Source organism: Rhinatrema bivittatum, chromosome 15 (assembly GCF_901001135.1).
Source record: "Rhinatrema bivittatum chromosome 15, aRhiBiv1.1, whole genome shotgun sequence".
Classification (NCBI taxonomy): domain Eukaryota; kingdom Metazoa; phylum Chordata; class Amphibia; order Gymnophiona; family Rhinatrematidae; genus Rhinatrema; species Rhinatrema bivittatum.
This window is the reverse complement of record NC_042629.1, coordinates 64,722,232-64,737,279: the sequence shown is the minus strand read 5'-3', so window position 1 is coordinate 64,737,279 and position 15,048 is coordinate 64,722,232. Positions and strand designations below refer to the sequence as shown.

At 43.6% G+C, this 15,048-nt stretch overlaps 1 protein-coding gene across 4 annotated transcripts in view; it reads left to right on the top strand.

The window, feature by feature from the left end:
- KAZN (kazrin, periplakin interacting protein) overlaps nucleotides 1-15,048 on the top strand; it is a 663,662-nt gene that overhangs the window by 41,762 nt on the left and 606,852 nt on the right. The window contains exon 1 of one of the 4 annotated variants that reach the window (XM_029579162.1): nucleotides 13,515-13,531. The exons of the other annotated variants lie outside the window; for them this stretch is intronic. The gene's annotated coding sequence lies outside the window, so the exon portion shown is untranslated. Of the gene's footprint in view, nucleotides 1-13,514; nucleotides 13,532-15,048 lie in introns of those variants that run through there. 4 annotated transcript variants of the gene reach the window in all.

Here is a 15,048-nt window from a genome sequence, read left to right as displayed (position 1 = left end):
AGTCCATTACCTGCGATTAAGTTCACTTAGAGAATAGCCACTGCTATTACTAGCAACAATAACATGGAATAGACTTAGTTTTTGGGTACTTGCCAGGTGCTTGTGGCCTGGATTGGCCACTGTTGGAAACAGGATGCTGGGCTTGATGGACCCTTGGTCTGACCCAGTATGGCATGTTCTTATGTTCTTAATGAGACTGCTGCATGCAATTGTGCAGAAACTGCCGACCTTTGCACCTCTGCTCACTGCCAGCCCAGGCAGTTTATACATCTGCAACTGAATCGGTTACAGATGCATTTTGTTTTAATAGTGGAGCCATATCCAATAATAAGGTGTAGCGCAAGGCACGTGAGGATCCTTCCGTTCAGATAAAGGATTCAGTCAGTGCAATAGGTGCCACGCAATGCCATCTTTTCATATCAGTTGTACATAAGAGAGACAAAAGTCGGTCCCCCAAACAAAGAGGGATCCAGGACAACGTAAGGCTACAAAGTGTACAGCTTAAGGTCCTACCAGACTAATGACAACGCAACAGAGGGGGTCATTTTCCAAAGCGATTGCACACGAAAAGTCCCTTTTCACATGCGATCACTAAATGGGGGCAGAGTTGGGGCGACGTCAAGAGCAGAACAGGTGGAGTCAGGGCGGACGCCGCGAAGACATGGCGGACAGCGAAAAGGTAAGAACCCTTTTCGCTGCCTATTTCACGCCCAATAGCGCCACCTTTTATGATGGCGCTATTGGGTGCGAAAGCCGGCCCCGCCCCACACAATTTAAAGAGCCCGGCGATATTAGAGAATCCAGGCCGAAATTAGCAAATGAGAATATAAAAGGCCAGCTGCTACAAGAGCTAAGCCGGGGAGAGAGTGAAGCCTTATTGAAGGGGAGTGGCGGCCGGATGTACACGAGGATGAATACCCGGGCGTGGCGGCGCAGATACAGAAGTCCATTGACAGAGTGGTGTGAATAGGGCGGCTAAAAACGGGCACGGAATTTATCACAGAGCGAGGACGCAGCAATGCCGGGTAAAGAGTAATTATCGGGGAGACGTGTGAGGAGAGGGGCGGCTGGAAACGGACACAGCGGCTCCACCACTATGCGTACCGCTCTTCTTCTCCACCTCTAATTTAGCTGTTTTGTTTTAATGGCCCATTTTATCGACCCTGGTCAGATGTATGTTAGGAAATTCATTACTAATAGCAATGTTCAATGCTTTATGTTTTAACTGGTGATGCTGTGTGTGTGGGTTATTAATGACTGCTGCAGCATGCCCCGAACGTATGTTTCGATAAGGCATGCTATAAACGGTTTAAATAAAGAGCTATTTAGATCATCTATAGAACTCACTTAATCTATGGCAGTCGAAGACATAACCTAGTCTTATAATTAGCAACTGTTTATTTAACCTACATTAGGCACTGTATCTTTTACTTATACCTATATTAGGCAATGTATCTTTACTGGTTAACCCCATATTTACTTATCCAAGTTATATCGACCTGTTCTTTGTAAGACATTTACTTGTCAATGTTATTGTTCTGTTAAAATGTAAACCGAATTGATCAGTAATTCTGTTATTGGAAAGTCGGTATATAAAAATGCTAAATAAATAAATAAATAAATAAATAAAAATAAGATGGATGTAGTTTTCTTTCAACCTGTGAGGGAGGTCCATATCTTGGAGCAATACCTCAGCCACAGGATGGAGAAGGCTGCATGCCAATACGTCAACGCTTAGGCCAGGATTTTGGCTGTTTGCCAGTGCCTCTTAATCAGGAAGAGAGCACCTGCAGCCTGGTTGAGGCAGTACAATGGCCCCTGTTGTCAAGGTGGCAGAGATGAAGAGAAATATCTGAGGCGAGAGGCTGCTTCCTCCTTCTGAAGGAAAAGGGTCTGGGACCGAAAGAAGTGGTGGAAAATCTTTAAGAAGCTGCGTGGCTTAACTACCCTTCTGGAAAGAATAGGGAACGATGCTTCGTTTATAACAGGAGCCTGCACAGATAAGGCTCTTTATTCTCAAGGCTCTTTTACTTCTGTTGATTCTCTGGTGGTGTCTTTTACTTTGGATGCTATTTTGGCCTGTCCACCTTTCTTTTGACTGCCTGCAGATGTGAGGCTGAGTTGCGTAGAAGTGGGCTGGCATGTGCTTATAAGACCCTTGAAAGGCTGTACTGCATAGGGAAGGAAATCAGAAGGGGCTTTTTGCAAGATGCGCCTTTGAACTTTTTTTTTTTTAATCCATTCCTCAAATTTCCATAATTCTGCCTCCCCTCCTCCCAGGTTCCCTTAAAACTACAGCTCCCAGCAAGCTTTGCCCAAGGACAAGAAGGAGATCCCTACGGCATGGAAATGAAGCAATAGGGTAACTTCTGTTATACCTGCAGTTTACATTTCTGCTTGAGGGTAACCTGCACAGAGCAGCAGTAATAACCCAAAAGAAAAAAGAAAACAAAAACTTGTTGGCGAGACTAGATGGACCATTTTGGTGTTTATCTGCTGTAATTTGCTATCTTACTATCATCGCATTTCTGGTTTCCGATAACTCCTTTGGAGCTCCCTCTGGTGGCTGGCTGTCTGAAATTTAGGAAAAGTCATGTGTGCTCTCTCTTAATAGCTCTTCTTATACCAAATGCATGTGTCTGTACATCGGCTTGAAAGCACTGTGAAACGTTTTCATATATCAGAAATGGTTCCAGCATATAGACACGCGCACACACACACACAGATCCTCTAGTCCAGGGATTTTAGACTAATTTAAGTCACCCAGTTTGGATTATGATTTGAAATAGATGAGAGACTCAAAACTACTATAAGGTCAAACCATTTTTCACAAATGAGATCAGTATTATGACTATTTGCATTCATCCCTCAGCCCTTTAAGAAGAAACTTAATCAAAGTTGGATCAGTCTAATAAAAAAAAATATATACTTAGCAAAAGCACTCTGTACCGAATCGACTGAGCAAGTTGGAGTACAAAGACATTTTTCAATTCCTTTGTCATTTCTCTGGCCTTGGAAGTAATCTTAACATGGAGAAGCCTCCTATGAACATTTCTCTCTGGTACAAAATGCAGTATTTCTTTTATTATTCCCATTCCTCTTTCCAAAATAAAAAAAAAAAAAAAAAGAATTTCCTATTTAAGACCACATTTTTTGTGCTATTGGATTAGGCGCGCGTGTTCAGTTCAGGTGAGTTCATTAAATGTAGCTTGGTAGAGTCTGAAGAAATATATACGGGAGGATTTCCAGTTTGTCATCCAATTAATTTCTCCTGGAGCCTGCTTTGTTTTTACTGCTCCCTCAGTGATCTTTACGAGTTGGCGCTAGCTTTCCCCCACCTCCGTTGACTGCGAGACGTGTAAATATAAGCGCACGGCAGCCTGGCTATCACAGGAACTCTTCTCTGCTCCTACCTGCATTTTGATGGATTTTTTTTTTCCTTCTCCCTTTTAATTAACCTACCTGTGGTTACTGATCTTCGCAGGTGGAAACTAAACCACAAACAGGCATCTTCTGAGAGTTTATCACAGGGATCCGGGAAGCCTAATGATCTGCCTTCCATGGAACACCATTGGGAAGCTGTTTTGGTGACCCTTCAATCTTCTCTTCCTTTTAACTGCTCCCAGCAGAACCAGTGCCAGTAATTGACTTCACGTGAAGATAATCCGAATCCAACCACTCCACTAAGTAGTGAAGGAAGACAAAACAATTATTTTGACCGTCTCGTTCCTTTAATCCATCTCTCTGTTCCTTCGTGGATCACATAAAGGCGATTTTTATAAGGCCCGACCCGCATCGAAATTAGGGGATGCGCGAAGGTGTTGGGCTGGCGCGTGCCGAGCGGATTTTAAAAGCTGCACGGATTCGCCCGTAATTTGCCGCCGCGCCTGCAAATAAAAAGTTTCCAAAAGGGATGGGGGCGTGGTCTGGGGCGGGGCATGGACGTTCCAGGATTTTACCTTGAAATCCGCGTGTAAACACTTAACGAGCACTGCCATAAATACTTAACGAGCACTGCCGCGTAACTTTACCTTATAAAACAAAAAGAAATCGAGGTGGATCGGCGGAGTTTTAAAGTTCGGGGCTATCGAGAGAGAAGGGAGGCTATTAAACTGGGGGGGGGGGGGGGAGGGGTTGGAAGTCCTATCCCTTAACTGGGAAAACTGGGAACGAACTGGGAAAACTGTCACTGGCATTGGCGCTCGTGGCTTATAAAATCCCCCCACTTACGCGGTCGAAGCGGCAAGAGGGGGCATGTCCACTTAGCATTGTGGTCACACGTGCTCGTATGTTATAAAATGGCCGTGTCCCAGGGCACGGGCCAAACACACACAGGCACATGAGCGCCCGCGCACCAGTTTAAAAGTTACAGTCATAGATTCTAGTTATATTTTTCTGGAAGGTACAGCAAAACTATTTCTTTTTCTTTAACGGATAAAGAGCAAAGCGTACGAAATAAGTTTAGGTAGGCATCGCCCGTCTACGGCATAGGGGGAGCTAGGAGTGAGAGGAACAGACATCCTGTATTTAATGCCGAGAGAGGATTATAGAATCTATATAGGAGCCATCCTGCAGCTGATCTACACAAACAAGACGTGGCTAAGAGTCTGCAGTTATGAAGCCATTTATGTAACAAATGCATGCTTAATGAATATTAAGAGAGCGTGGGACTCCAGCTTCCGGCCTGCCTCTTCCATACAGTGAGAGGATAGGATCTTCCATCAGAGGGGGCTTCCTTCTTGACTCTAGATCAGCGATAGTCAACCACCAGTCCCCCGGCAGCATGCCAGCTGGTACAAGAGGATCAGGAGGAAGTAACGCTCACTCTGGAGTTGCAAGCACTGCACTGCACCCTGCACGACAGCCAGACTCTCCCCTAAGCCATGCCCTACAGACTATTTCCCCCCCCCCCCCAGTTGGAGGTGGTCCTGAGGCCCCATATCTGGGGGGGAGGGGGGCAGCAGCTGCATGTTAATGAGCCAGCAGGAGACTATGCCAGGTCTCAGGCCCCACCTCCCATACCGAAGCCAGGGAAGGACAGGGCCCCCTGTGGGACTGAGAGTGGAGCAGACCCTGACTGGGTCTCATGCCGGCTCATTAACATTCAGCTGCAGTCGCTCCACTCCCAGAGATTGGGCCTTGGGACTGGCCCCAAATGGGGAAAATAAATCCCACAGGGTGGGGATAGTAATTGTAGTAGTGCTGCAGGCTGGCAAGGGGAAGGGAGAGAGTGGGGGGAAATTCTTATTTTATTCTTATCTTTTTTTAATGATGATCTGATGTCTGACTGGGAAGAGGGGAAAGAGAGAGGGAGGGATTGTTGGTCAATGATCAACTGGTGTCTGGCTGGGAGAGGGAAGGAAGGGAGAGAGAGAGAGAGAGGGAGGGCTTTTAAATATTTTCATAAAAGCAAATGTGTTTTAGAAAACATTTTTCTTAAAGTGACCGCTTACCTGCAGGGCAGACCCATGAGATTAAAGACTGGTTGGGGGAGGGAATATATCCTTCCCCCACTCCCCACTAATCACCGCTGAAACTGGTCCACCTAACTTAGGGAAGGCAGCTAAGTGATCCCTGGCATACAAAAAAAAAACCAAAAAATGCAAACAAATAGAAAATGTTTTAAGGTTTCCTCTTGCTGCCAGCAATTTAGAGAAGAGAAATAGAAAATCTCAGAGAGGAGCCCCCTGGTTAGAGCAGTGGGAGTTCAAATCCTGCGGCCACTCCCTGTGACCTTGGTCACATCACCCTGCGATGCCTCAAGGACAAATCTGGGAGCCAATGCAAGCTCATTTTTTAAACTCCTGATGCACTAAGCTATCAGTACGCGAATATACTGGGAGTTAAAAAAAAAAAAAGAAAGAGCTCAAAGAAAAGGCTTAGCCCCTAGCAAAACATGATTAATGCACATCGGGGTCGATTTTAAGACACCCCCCCCCCCCCCGGGCGCGCGTCCGTGTGCGTGGCTCCCGGCGCACGCACACCGACGCGGCTATTTTATAACATGCACGCGGATTTCAACATCTGCGCGTGCATGTGTGGGCTCTTCTTCACGCGGTGAGGGGGGGCGGATTTTGTAAATCACATGTGGTGACGCGATCGGCCTTTTTCTCAGTTCCCTACCCACCTACCTAACCTTCCTCCCTTTTCCCCTCTCTACCCCTCCCTAGTACCCCACATTTCTTTTTTATTTCTATACTTACTGCTCCTCGGGAGCAGAAGTGAACTCCGCGTGCTGGCTGGCGAGCGCTTCCCCAGGACAGCATCTAATGGTGGTGTCCCGGCCCACCCGCCCGCCCCCCTGCCTCGCCCAGACCACACCCCCGCACTTCTGCGCGTAACAGGGGTTACGTGCGTGGCTGGGCCCTTTGTAAAACGCGTGCGGCGCGCACAGGGCCAGGCCGCATGCATAACCCTTTCCCCCCCCCCCCCCCCCCACACACAGGTCTTTTAAAATCGGGTTTAAAACTAATATTTTGTTTGCAGGAAGCATGGTTTGTGCACACATCTTCTTTTCTGCATATAAACTATGATTATTTCGCACAAAGAATGATTTCTACACAGAAAGCTACAAATCAGAAGGAAGCGAGATCAGAAAGGTGCACCACACAGGGTATACAAGATGTCCAGAGGATGCGGCCCCGGCTAGCCCAACCTGGGACGGGTCACAGGGCCTGCACAGCCAGCCCGCTGGGAAGGGGAGGCGGGGGAGGAGGGATGCGAGGGTGAGTGAGTGAGATCCCTGCCAGTGCACGGACGGGCGAGGGAGGGAGCTTGCATGGGTAAATCCTCTAGCACAGTGGTTCACAACCTTTTTTGTTTTGTGGCACCCCTGATCCAGGGGTCACTTTGTTGTGGCACACCACCCTCTTCCCCATCATCACTTCCTCTTCTCTTCCCTCTCTCCCCCCTACCCCTTGACATCATCACCTTCTCCCTTCCCTCTTCCCCCAGCATCGTAATCAATGCCCCTGGCATCATCATCTTCCCTATCCCCTACCCCTCGGGCATCATCAGCATCACCACCTTCCCTCTCCCACCATCTCTTCCTCCTCCCTCACTCCCTGGCATCAACATCACCTTCTCTCTTTACCTCCTCACTCCTGGCATCATCATCACCACCTTCCCTTTCCTTCCACCCCTCTCCCCCACTCCCTGACATCATCACCTTCCCTCTCCTACCACCTCTTCCCCCACCCTTACATAGTCATCACCTTCCCTCTCTTTCCACCACTATCCTGCACCCTCTAGCAACATCACCTTCTAGTGGCACACTAGTTGGGGAAAGGAAATGCTGCTCTAGCAGGTATCGGATTCCATTTCTTTGCCGCCTGGGATCCATTGCAACCAACGCAATGAGCAGAGGGCAGCTCGTTGCAAATTACCTGGGGGTTTTTTTCCCCATTCTCTTTCCTTTCCAGGTGGCAATTGTGTTTTTCCGTTTATTAAGCTAACGCTTGAGGGAAACCGACTGGCTTTCTTATCTGATCTGCCAGATTCTGATGGTGCTGGGGGGGGGGGGGGGGGGGGGAAATCGGAGCTGAGGATTTTTCTCTTTCGCATGGATGGTCGTGCAGATAACAAATATGCCAGGGTCGAGCTAAATCTTGCCCCAGGGTTAGAACAGAAAGACAATATATTTATATCTTAATAAATAAGAACCATTGAGAAGTGATTAATTGCATGGGAGTAAAACCACACTGATTTAAATAAGTACTGGCCCCCTGATAAAGACAGCATCAAATTGTGGGTCATGTAACAGTGTGAAGCAACGTTTTGAGACGTGAATCAGTAGGTCAAATGCTACAAGGCAATTGCTCTATTAGTTAGAAGTAGGGAATCATACTGTGCTGTCATCTGCTCTCTAGCAGAAATGTTTTCTTGTGGGCCAGGAAGGGGAATGCTGTGGAGGCGACATTCACATTTTCCAGAGGTAAGGGGAGCCCTAGCAGTTGATCAATGGTGACACCCAATGGCTGGAGTTAGGATGCACGCATACTGGAGTCTAGATAAAGCCGTGGTCTGTGGCCAAGAGCTGACACTGCTGAGCTGGGGGTGGGGGAGAGGGTTATAAAATGGGGATGAAAAATCCCATGTAGTTGGTAAATGGCGGCTCGTGGCACCATAGCCGAGGGAAGGATAGTTCCAATCCAGCTGGAAGCCAATAGAGATGAAGAAAGGAACTGCCATAATAAAAAAGGTTGTTTTTTGCATTAATAATCTGGACCCCTTTGGTCCAGAGAGATCAGGAGGTATTCAGCATACTAGTTTTTAAGAATGTAGGGAATATGAATTCCAAATCAATCTGCCATATTGGTTTCCATCTCCTGCTGCTGAGCACGTCTGACGGGGGAGGAATTCCCTGTACCCATGCATGCTCCGGGATGTAAACTAACTGCGCATCCTACTCCAAAAACCCTTTCCTCCCGCCTCCAGCTACATGAGTTTGCTTTTTACTTATATTTCTTACCTCACAAAAAAGACCTATTTGTAGCAAAGCGTCTCTCTCCAACACTAGGGTTTATTGAACAGTATCTCTCGTTCTTCACTCATTTTGCTTTTGTTCCAGTTTGTTGTTAGGGTTAAGTACTTCAGCTGACAGAGTTGTCTCATCAGTCTACTCTAACTTAAGCTTTCTCCATCTAAACTTGATTTTGTTTTAATAAATTAATGGTATTTAAGTGAAGTACTTTAAGTTACTTTATATGCCATATCAATTATTCATTGAGCCTGGGGATCTCCAAGCACTGATTTAAATTCCAAAAGATATTATTACCCATTTCACGAGAGCCTCGGTGGGTGTTGCCAGTCCGCACAATGTTCTGTACCTATGTTCTAATCAACCTCAAAATAATTGTGTTCTTAGAACTTTGCAGTGAGCCGCGGTGTCAGATTCCCAAGCTACAGGGAAAAAAAAAATTCTGAGATCTAAAAAACACATAATTAAATGTTACATCTTGCTTGGTACATATTGGTTTTATCTGCACTCTTTTTTTATTACTATTATTTTCTTTGTAGTTTACCAGCCATCATCATGAAAGCCCATAAACACTGTGCAAAACATCCCAGGCATAGGGATTTTAGACTAGTTAATGGTAGTCTTTGGCCCATGAGTACTATATTTTTTCTGTGTAGGAGGAAACAGGGGGGGACATATTTTAATGGATCACGGCTGTGTCTGTCTGCCTGCCATATTTGTGTCAGTGAAACTGTCTGAGGATCTCACACACACACACATATACTTGCTCACTCCAATTATTTCTAAGATACATTTACTATAGGTTGTGCAATATTTTTCAGCCAGAATTTAAATTATGCCACATGCAGTGGTCAGTACAGCTATTTCCAGCCTCTGGTTTGTTTTTTTTTACCCTATACTGTATGTGGGACATAAGTGCGGGCCAAGAAATCTTGAACCAGGCACTTTGCTTGCCTAGATGAGTTGCCAGCTTGTAATGTGGGGTTGATGCTAACTGGATCCTATTTAAAAAGTGATTGCCCATTAAACAGATGCTCTTAGCCAGGAGGAAAGGACTTCATGCCTTAACGATCAATAAATGCAGGCACCTCCTGCCACATTTTTGTATAAAAAGTCCTTCATTTAATATCCCATAAAATACTAACATTTTGATCCCTTTCTGAGACGATTAGGATAATCATCCTGATAAGGAGCCCACTTTCAAAACTGTCCACACTAGACAATTGGCTCATGTAGGTGGGCCCACAGAGATTTATGTTATCAATTTATAAGCTGTGTGGAGGGAGCTGTGCAGTTAATAAATACATGTATTTTCTCTACCCATATAAAAAAATGACTGCAACAATTCACATGTAATAACAGCATTTAAACATGGAAGCAGGTATATATTGTAAAGTATGCACGTACACTGGTCTAAAAATAATTTACTTGGAATTGCAGTTCGCAGATACCTCCACTTAGTTACCCAAACCTTCACCAGACCCCCACCATTAACCCCCACCAGTTTACTCAGATCTCTTTGTGGACACATGCAAAGTGATGCATTAGGGAAGAGTAACCCAAAGTATAGCTACACAAAGCAAGGTTCTACATTAGGGGTTACCATTCAGGAAAAAGATCTAGGCCTCATCGTTGATAATGCATTGAAAACTTCTGCTCAGCATGTAGCAGCAGCAGCCAAGAAAGCAAATAAAATGCTGGGGATTATTAGGAAAGGAATGGAGAATAAAACAGAGAATATCTTAATGCCTCTATATCGCTCCATGGTGCAAGCTCATCTTAAGTACTGTGTGTAGTTCTGGTCACCTCATCTCAAAAAGGATATAGCAGAATTAGAAAAGGTACAGAGAAGGGCAACCAAAATGATAAAGGGGATGGAACAATTCCCCTATCAAGAAAGGGTAAAGAGGTTAGGACTCTTCAGCATGGAGAAGAGACTGCTGAGTGGAGATAAGATAGAGATCTATAAAGTCATGAGTGGAATGGAACAACTAAACGTTAATCAGTTGTTTACTCTTTCAAAAAGTACAAGGACCATTGGACACACAATGAAGTTACTAAGTGATACATTTAAAATTAATAAGAGAAATTTTTTTTTACTCAACATATAATTAAACTCTGAAATTCATTGCCAGAGGATGTGGTGAAAACTATTAGTGTATCTACATTTAAAAAAAAAGTTTCCTGGAGGAAAAGTGCTTTAACCGTTATTAAGGTAGCGCTGCAGAAATCCACTGCTTATTCTTGGGATAAGCAACTTAGAATTTATCTACCCCTTGGGATCCTGCCAAGTACTGCTGACCTGGCTTGGCCTCTGTTGGAAACAGGATACTGGGCTTGATGGACATTTGGTTGGACCCAGTGTGGCAAGTCTTATTTTCTTATTCTGGCTACCCAAAAATTGCAGACAAGACGACATCCAATTTTTTTTCAATTGCACGATTCAAGTAGCAGGTGTGAAAATATTTTTGGACAAGTTCGGCAACTTTATGCGACTTACAAAATAGTAATAGTACTCCAGAACCCCACCCTGGAAATCCCCTAAACCAACAACCCTTCGTTCCACTGTTAACTTACACATGCCCATGCATGCTACTTACGCACATATATGCTGTTTAAACCACATGGCCATTGCGTAAGTCTGAAAATTCCTTCCAAAGAAAACATGGGTGGAGGGGGAAGGGCAGGGAATCGACTGCAAGGCCTCGAACTTTTCACAATGTTGTCACTCTACAATATGGAAGGAACAGAAAATGATGGCAGATGAGGACCGTAAGGCCTCTCTAGCCTACCCACTTACTTTTTTCCCTCTGGTAGGAAGCCTTAGATCCCAGATGATCACAGCTGATCTATCTTCCCTGTCACATCTTTGCAACTAGTAATCCTCTGTGCTTATCCCAGGCTTTCTTGAACCCTGTTATGGTCCTCTCCACCACCTCCGTTGGAGGCATTTCCATGCAGCCACCCTCTCTGAGAAGTGTTGGCTGATGCTACTCCCATTCATACCTCAAACTCCTTTTCTAGAGCGTTCTCTCCATTGAGAAAAGTTTCCTTGTTTTACATTACCTATACTTTTTGAGGGATTCAATGTTTGTTTTATATATTTCTGGTTTTATTTAATGTTTATTTGTGCAGGTTTATTGGTTTTATTATTAAGTTGTTGTTGTTTGTGAATTTTTTTATATGACACTATTTACAATGTACTCCACCCACAGTTTTTATTAGAGGGTGCAGTTTATAAATGAAATAAAATTTGAAAAAAAAAAAATCGAAAAGGAAATTTGAAAACCTAGTACGTATTGCAAAAATGCCACCATAAATGGCAGACCTTAAATGGGAACTTTGTTTTCTGTCTTAATAGGATAATGCATCCAAGGTACAGAGAAGGGCTACCAAAATTATAAGTGGAATGGAACAGCTCCCCTATGAGGAAAGACTAAAGAGGTTAGGACTTTTCAGTTTGGAGAAGAGACGGCTGAGGGGGGGGGGGGGGGGGGATATGATAGAGGTGTTTAAAATCATGAGAGGTCTAGAACGGGTAGATGTGAATTGGTTATTTACTCTTTCGGATAGTAGAAAGACTAGGGGGCACTTCATGAAGTTAGCATGGGGCACATTTAAAACTAATCGGAGAAAGTTCTTTTTTACTCAACGCACAATTAAACTCTGGAATTTGTTGCCAGAGGATGTGGTTAGTGCAGTTAGTGTAGCTGTGTTTAAAAAGGATTGGATAAGTTATTGGAGAAGTCCATTACCTGCTATTAATTAAGTTGACTTAGAAAATAGCCACTGCTATTACTAGCAACGGTAACATGGAATAGACTTAGTTTTTGGGTACTTGCCAGGTTCTTATGGCCTGGATTGGCCACTGTTGGAAACAGGATGCTAGGCTTGATGGACCCTTGGTCTGACCCAGTATGGCATGTTCGTATGTTCTTAACTATTTTTTTTGCTTGTCCCTCTTATGGTTTTTATCCCCCCACCCTTCCCATATAAGATGATCACGTGCAACTGTGGTGTGATAACCGAAGAACGCAACTCTATCAAAGAACTAAACCAGTGTCTCCCTTATACGTTATTAACCATCAATGTAGCCATCATAATAGGCATAATAGGAGCTTCTGGTAGACATTTTGGCACTGAAAGTAAACCATGGCAACAATGGCAAAAAACTATTTCTTCTACAAAATATAAAAGAAGCAAATCATATTACAAAAGAGTATCCCCTGTCGCAGACTCTGGAAACACGGTTCCGTGTAGGGAGGTTTGTTCTTCAAAGAGAAACAAGATAAGTGCATTTTATCTGCAAAATATTGAAAAAAACAAAACCAAAAGAAATAACTTTTGGCCTATGATTAGATAAAAGGCAAATTAAGGTAGTCCACTGCCGGGAGTGCCTATTATGATGGCTAATAACTTATAAGGAAGACACTGGGTTAGCTCCATGAATTTAAAACTTCACAGGTTTGGACAAGTTCCTGGAGGAAAAGTCCATAAAACATTAGCAGCCAGTGGGCTAAAGAAAGCAATTGTTATCCCTTGGAGTGAACAGGACTAGATTTACTTTTTGGGATCTGATGGGTACTTGTGACCTGGACAGCCTACTTTCGGAGATGGGGTGCCGAGCTCAGTGGACCTTAGTCTGAACCAGCATGGTATTTATGTTATGTTCTTATGTTCTCCCCTTATACCTACTGTTTTTTTATTTTATTTTATTTTTTTTTAAACGTTTGAGCGTATTTCCATTTTTTCATCAGAGCATAAAACCTCAGAAGTTATATTGGTTAAAATAAAAAAAGACCTAGAGCTAAATGACATACAGAGACACTCTGCTACATTATACATCTCCGGTAACTCAACTGAACTATCAGGCACATGCAAAAGGAGATTTGAATGTAAATTTATTCTCTTTGCTTTAGATAAACGTGTTTTGCCTTGATTTCATAAGCAAGATGCATCACTTTGAATTAATGGCACTGGCTGATCCTTCCCAACAGAGAGCAAGAAAGATGCACACACACACTATTTTAAATCCAGCTGGAACGTATAAAGGTATCATGATTTTTTATTAGCAAATAAATAACCAGAAGGTATTGGCTTAGATTTGCAAAGGGGTTTATTCCATCTGATGTCTACAGAAAAAAATATCAAACAACAAATCTGGCCTAAGGATTAGCCACAAAACTTCTGAAAGAGAGCGGTGCAGGTGTGTGGTGGGTCTGCAGACATCATCTATTTTGCTGGGATTGAAATTCCAGTAATCCCTGAAATGGCAAGCATTGCCCTAAAAGCACATTCTCAAGCAGAGTGGAACAATTTAATAGAAGCAAACAGCAGAACTTTCAGATGGAGTATTAACAACGGATCTGTATTGTTGCTGGCTTGGCTAGTGCAAGTTCAGTGAAGTATATGCTAATTTGTGATTTATTTTCCTTGATGTTGACTCTTTTCATGTTCGGCGAGATGGGGGGCATAAGGAAGCGTCCTCGGATTTATCACTATCTGAAGAGTCACGCAGGGGGGGCTGTCTTTTTTTCTCCTCTTACTTCATCATCATCATAATTTGCATTTATTAAGTGAGATGCGTAGAGAATGTGAAGGGGAGCTAGTGAAGGGCATTTCAATTGCAGAAACTTCGTACGTTCTTCTCAGTCCTTATCAACAGAACGCCAGGAGTAACATGAATGATCATCTCTCCTGGCCTTGTATGTTCAAACAAAAGTTGTTGGGTTACAAAACAATTTACTCTGGGTCGCTAGTTGTCTTTCCATTTTCTGTGATAGCATTGCACATTTCCATAGGTTTGGAATTATCCAGCTATACTGAAAACTTAAATTAAAATAAAAAAAAAAGAAAAACATCTAAAAGCATCTTTCACCTAGAGCTAAAAATGTAATCATAAAGTACCCAAGATCTGTTGGTATTGATTATACAATGCAAGCTTTGGGAATCAAGGTTACTGCTTCTTAATTATTGGGCAGTGTCCATGTTTGCCTTGAGTAATTTTGTTAGGTTCTTTGTGGAACATGGATAGTGGCCACCTTGGTGAGAGAAAGAGAGTATTCATTGGTATGGGTTACGTTTAATTTCTGTTTGGCAAAAGTAATAAAAAAATGGTTTAAACATAACAGTAGGCTTTTGGGGAAAGAAAAACATCTTTGTAAATAGGAGTAATTTGTTGTCTTCTGTACAACTCTGCTATGACTGCACTATGTTAGGATTTGCAGGTCCTACCATTTATTGGTGGAAAAAAACAATCAGTTTTTAGATGTACAGTGACTGCTGGTGATATTGTCCCAGGAATCCCTCTTTAGGTTGTTTCGTAAAACCAAGAGCATCTTACCAGGTGGAACAGAGCTTCCACAAGGCCCCTGTTGACCACTCACTAGAAATGCAATGGGTCTTGGCAGGATTTTTTTCAGAAACTAAGATAATTAAACAATGGTTGTCCCATTGTAGGACAATGGCATCTGCATACTTGGGAACTCTGTGTTTAACTGGGTTGTTTTTTTTAGAGAACGGGCTCCAGACCTCCAAGTGAAAACCCAGGATTTCTAGGCTCTGTGGCA